The 6,453-nt window shown below is 39.5% G+C and overlaps 1 pseudogene across 1 annotated transcript; it reads left to right on the top strand.

Annotated features, from left to right (window-relative positions):
- Positions 1-2,202: 2,202 nt before the first annotated feature.
- Positions 2,203-2,977, top strand: LOC101015760 (annotated as a pseudogene). The gene has a single exon (XR_636420.3). The product of XR_636420.3 is annotated as a ferritin heavy chain pseudogene (transcript).
- The last annotated feature ends 3,476 nt before the right edge of the window (positions 2,978-6,453 follow it).

Here is a 6,453-nt window from a genome sequence, read left to right on the forward strand (position 1 = left end):
GACTGAGAACTTACACACAGCAATAAGCATCATTCACCCTGACTTCTTAATAGCATCAGATGCAAAACAAATCTGGCTTGTCCATGGCAGGCTCAGCCCAGGACTGAACAGGAGCTACATAAAATCAGAGTATGCTCCATGGATACCAGCAATCAGTATGATGTTCTTGGACGAAGAACGTAATACATTTCCAACAAGTGGCTTATTCCTATGCCATTTTATTATCTCCTGGCATATTTCCGTATGAGTACCCAATTAGGCCTGGAGGAAGGAGATAAAGCAAAGCCAATGGATACAGTAACCTCAGATTTAAAATGTCCACATATTCTTTAGTTTGAATCATGGCACACACAAAGAAGTTCCTATATTCGGCAAAGAAGAAAATGTGAAAATAAGCAGAGGTGGAGGAGCAAATATTCATTTAAAGAAACAGCTAAGGCTCCGACTAGAACATAGATAGAATCCAGTCTAATTCTTTCCATATAGCCTGCCAGTGTTCAACAAACATTTGTTGCAATGGAGCCTTTTTTGAAAGCTGTATTGTTGTAGCCAGAGTTCACTTCAATGATAAGGAAAATAAGGCTCACAAGTGGATCCACAGGGCAAGCTCATTGAGGAAGGAAACAAGCTTTGTATCCCCTCAGTGCTATGTAAAAGTCAGATGATCAACAAATAGGTATTGAACAAATGGACAAGTGAACAAATGAATACCCGAATCCTTCAGTGACCTCAGCCTTCCAGCACTGCCTGCACCAGGCAATCATGCTTAAAATGAAATGCTCCATTCCGATACTATTAAAAAGTTTGAAATTTTCTATCATAAACTTAGATTTTATGCTTCAAGCTGAGAGTGCTTTTTACTTGGATAACAGCACCTCCTCTGGCTTTTTCCTCCCTTACATAGACATTTTGGCCCGTATTTACCCTCTATGATATAGCAGACACAGCTGTTGCTACAAATTTCGTGTTGCACTGCACTGCAGGACTTACAGCATGTTCTATCATGGAACCACGTTTTGGCCTTAATAAAACACAGCACCACACAGCATGGCATTCACTATAATCTAATTAAATACAATGCCAAGGGAAATATGTCACTGTGATGGTGAAACACACACGCTATTTCCTTCTCTTCTCCATGAAAGGGACAGCTAAGGCATAATTTAGGAAGAAGGTATTTAACACAGTGAGGTTCTGCAGCTTGCCAGCAAAACAAAAGGAAAAAAAAATGAGGATGTAGGGGAGAGGACACAGAGAAATATGAGGAGGAAGGGGAAGACACAATACGGAATCAGTAGTATTTCTACTATTTTTTCCTACTTAAACCAAAATCTCAGAGAATTTCTGAACTTAAAGATTTGAGAGAAGCAGAAGTGTCTCTCAGCAATGAGTAAAAGGCAAAAGACCAAAAAAAAAAAAAAAGACTTGTTCTTACCCACATTATTGGCCTACTTCTAAAAGAAATGGTTTAAATAGTCCCCCCGAAAAGAGTGAAAATTTGTTTTGCTTCCATCTTAACAAAGAGTTAATGCAAGAACCATCACCAAGAGTCAGGATATCTGGGTTCTTGTCCTGGCTGCATTTTTAACAGATTGAAACCTAGGACGTGTCAATTCGCATTTGAGGCCCTCAGTTATCTTATATAAAAGACGATAATTAATTGGTTTAATTATCAATGCTAAGATTCCACCATTGATGTTACATAAGAATACCTACCTGTTTGCATTTCTGTCTTACCTAGTCAATCTGAAATTTCTGTTAGGGTCAGTAAAAGCTGTATCTTACAATACAGATATACGTAAGCATAGGATAATAAACATAACACACAACAAGCACGAGTCCCCAATTTCCTCACACGCTGCAGCCTAGAATACTTGGACGAATGAAGGAATACAGTACTTGCAAAGTTGATTTATTGATGGTCAAAGAGCAAGCTAGTGCCCTCCTTCTGGCAAGCATCTCCAATCTCTCTGAGGGGGTCTTGAAGTCCCTTTCTCAGCTTATGGGGTAAAAAAAAAACAAAAAAAAAAACACATGCCTTGCTCCTCATAAAAAGAGAATAGCATCTTACTTCCATGAACTACCTTTAAAGAATCTTCTCTGTCAGATATTAGAGGCAAGCTCAGGCCTGGTTTCAGCCACCTTTTAACATGCCATGTGAGGGTGGGTATAACACCTCTTTTAAAAATGGGGGGCACAAGGCCCCCGCTGCCGCTCCAGCACTGCGCAGCCACCGCCGCCGCCGCCTGTCCTTGGCCACCGCCATGACGACCGCGTCCACCTGGCAGGTGCGCCACAACTACCACCAGGACTCAGAGGCCACCATCAACCGCCAGATCATCCTGGAGCTCTGCGCCTCCTACATTTACCTGTCCGTGTTTTACTGCTTTGACCGCCATGATGTGGCTTTGAAGAACTTTGCCAAATACTTTCTTCACCAATCTCATGAGGAGAGGGAACATGCCGAGAAACTGATGAAGCTGCAGAACCAACGAGGTGGCCGAATCTTCCTTCAGGATATCAAGAAACCAGACTATGACAACTGAGAGAGCGGGCTGAATGCGACGGACTGTGCATTACATTTGGAAAAAAATGTGAATCAGTCACTACTGGAACTGCACAAACTGGCTACTGACAAAAGTGACCCCCATTTGTATGACTTCATTGAGACACATTACCAGAATGAGCAGGTGAAAGCCATCAGAGAATTGGGTGACCACGTGACCAACTTGCACAAAATGGGAGCACCCGAATCTGGCTTGGCAGAATATCTCTTTGACAAGCACACCCTGGGAGACAGTGATAATGAAAGCTAAGCCTCAGGCTAATTTCCCCATAGCCGTGGGGTGACTTCCCTGGTCACCAAGGCAGTGCATGCATGTTGGGGTTTCCTTTACCTTTTCTATAAGTTGTACCAAAACATCCACTTAAGTTCTTTGATTTGTACCATTCCTTCAAATAAAGAAATTTGGTACCCCTCCAAAAAAATGGGGGGCAATGGTCATCTACTGTCCTTAGCTTTGGGCTTCAGTTAAAATCCTAAAACAACAAGAAAAATCTCATTTAAAATCTGGTCAGAAACATCTTACATTTTAAACAGCCCAAAGATAGTTTGTTTTTTGTTTGTTTGTTTTTTACCTGATCCCCTCTTGTTAAAAAAAAAAAAAAAAGAAAAGAAAAGAAAAGAAAACCTAGTCTTTCTTCCAGTCTTTCTCAACTCATTATGATGACACTATCCAACCTACCAGCTGCTCAAACCAGAGGTCTAGAACACAGCCTCCGTTTTTCTTCTTCCCTACTTCCAACCCAGCAGCAAGTCATGTTGGCTCCATGTCCTCCATTGCCAACCTAGATCCAAGCCACCGTCATCACTGAGATTCTTACAAGAGCCCAACTGGTCCCTCAGCTTTCACTCTTGCCCCACTACAGTCCATCCATCACCCAGTGGCCAGAGTGATCTTCTAAACATGTAAAGTACATTATGTTGCACTCTGGTTAAAGCATCCCAAAGGCTTTCTAAACTACCCAAAATAAAATCCAAGAAGGGCTCCACATTACCAGGCCCACTATCCCAACTATTCACTGCCTTCCAATCAAACATTCATTTCCACCTCTGGGTCTTGTATGCACTCTTCCCTCTCCTGGGAACACTCTACATTTAGATCTTTGACGTTTAGGTCACAATTGAAATGCCCCCTTCTCCATGAGGCCCTCCCTCATCATCTATCCCACCCATGGAATCCCAACTATTCACTATCCCGTGAATAGTTCTATTCATAATCTGAAATGCTCTCATGCATTTATTTGTTTGAACAAGGGCACCACTATATGCCTAAAGAGCAGGACCCAGCCATCATTCTCGCTCAATGGATTTTTTCTGAATGAATGAATTTTGTCCTTGGACTTAATGTGTGAAGCAGTTCTTCAGTGAGCCCATCTGTGGGTATGATGAATAGGAATGAATCTTCAGAGAAAGTATCAAACTAATAAAAAGACTGTTGGCATCCTTTCTTGAGTTACTGTTTTAAATCAAAATTTTTATACAACATTTAAAGTGTTTAATTCCAAAAGGGCTTATTTCTGAATCAGTTCAAAGGTACTGGGGTGGAGAGGGACGGGGTTGAGATAATGACATATAAACCTTGACTTCATTCTTAAGATTTTATTAAACAAATGTGCCACCTAAACTAGAAGAGGGGAGCATTTTTCCAATTGCAAGTCAGCCGAAACCTACAAAACTCCATTAAAAGTAAAGAAAATATCTCAGCAGTTTTTTATTTAAAACGGACACTTTTGAGGGTGGAGTGCTATTAATAAATATACAGTACTGAGACAACAGCATATACTCATATTGTCACCCTAGTTAAGGGTCAGATAGGTAAATTCAAAAATGAGAGTCAGTAGTTTATTTAGGCTAATTTTGGGGTTTTTTTTTTTTTTATGAAGAGTGTGTTGGATTGTAGATTGTTTTGAAGAGAAACTAGAAGGAATGAAAGGAGAGTGTACTATGAAAGAAATAAATAGAAAACGATTATTTTTAAAAATAGAGTGAAATAAACACTACTAAATAATTAAAACAAACATTTTAGGCGTACATTTTGGTGAAAGACAGGAGCATGAGAAAAAAAGAAGAGTGACTAGACAACAGAAAGACAAATAAACAAAGAGAATGGCAGATGAAAGAAAGTCACAGAGAAGCAGAGGAGCTGAAAAGAAGGGCAGTGTCATTAACAGACCCAAGAACTTATCACAGGTTGGGTTTTCCAGAAAGAAGATGGTGAGATGGAGACTGGCAACCTGTATGTTTACTAAAAAGAGCTCTTGGGATTAACACTTGTAGAAACATAGGAAAGGAGGCGGATTTGGGCAGAGGGAGAAGTTAACCTTCAATGCAGGACCAACAGAGGCTTCTACCTACCCCTCAAGAAGTTCTGGAGCTGGGATGGCTTTTCTAAGTTGTCCTACGTTGGAGCAAGGGAGCCAGGTCTTTATACTCAAGTGTTACTCAGCTACTGGACAGAGGCCAGTAACTGAGTGAACATGATTTTGAGGGAGGCAGTTTTCTTCAGCTGAGCTCATCTCCAGATAGAGCTAAAAGCTCCATACAGAGCTTCTGTCTGCACAGAAGCCTAGTGTCTAGATAGGTCATTTTGGTTCTTCCTCTTTCTTTTTGTCTATACATGTGACCTTCCACGTATTTCTGTTCTTCCTTTCCATGCATATGAAGGAAGTATGTGTATACACCAGTTTCTCAACGTTTATCCTGACATATGCTTTTGGGTTAAAATATCCTTAAGGGCATAACGTCCACATTTTCCTTATTGTTTTGTCTCAGTATCTGCTAAAATAAAACAGACTCACATGGTAGATGTTCAATAAATCACTTTCCAGAGTCAAAATGGGATTCAATCTGACCTCCAGGGCCTCCCGCAATCTGGAGCCAATTGTACATGACCACGTCCTTCCTTGTGTTAATCTTTGGTGAAAAAGCTGCCCAATTTTTTTCTTAAATTTGTTGATATATTTTTATTTTGTCTAAATCATCATTCCTTTCCTCATGGCTACCTCTACAATGCCAAGAGCAATCTTCTCTCCATCTTGAATCTTATCAATGAGAACATACATAATTTTAACACTGTCATCATCATGAATGACTACTTTTAGTAAAAGTAAACTTCCTCCAAAAGTTCTGAATATCCATGCTTAATTTGTCTACTTATCTTTCACATTTCCAAAACATCAAATAAGTTTAGTTTTAAAAAATGATGGCTACATGAGAATAATGTGAAAAGTTATTTGCCTATATAATATTCTATCCTGTTCTTTCCCTAACAAACTTGCTACAAACATATAGCAAGATCCATAGGGAAAAATCTGAGCCCATTTGCAAATTGTCATATGAGGACTGCTCAACTGCAGAAGGAAACTGAGATTTTTAAGTATGTGGAGTAATTTTTATAAGTCACCATTTTAAAACCCCTTTAAAATGCTTGAGATTTCATTTGCTAGGAGAAATCATCTTTAAACTGACAATTGTCTAAAAAGAGTTCTGTTTTAATTAAATATTATTTAATTCCCTTTATTTCACTTAAATTTACTGGATTTTTTTAAATGTATAACTCAGTTTGCCAATTTTTTAAAAAATTTCAATAGCTTTTGGGGTACATGTAGTTTGTGGTTACATAGATGAATTCTATAAGTGGCGAATTCTGAACTTCTAGTGCACCCATCACCTGAGCAGTGTACACTGTACCCAATACGTAGTCTTTTGTCACCCACCCCCTCCCAACCTCCCCAACCCTGAGTTCCCAAAGTCCATTATATCACTCTGTATGTCTAAGACATTATTTCATTCTTTTTTATGGCTGAGTAGTATTCCATGGTCTATATATATCACATTTTCTTTATCCACTCGATGGTCACTGGGCACTTAGGTTGGTTCCATATATTTGC

This window comes from Papio anubis, chromosome 14 (genome assembly GCF_008728515.1).
Source record: "Papio anubis isolate 15944 chromosome 14, Panubis1.0, whole genome shotgun sequence".
Taxonomy (NCBI): Eukaryota; Metazoa; Chordata; class Mammalia; order Primates; family Cercopithecidae; genus Papio; species Papio anubis.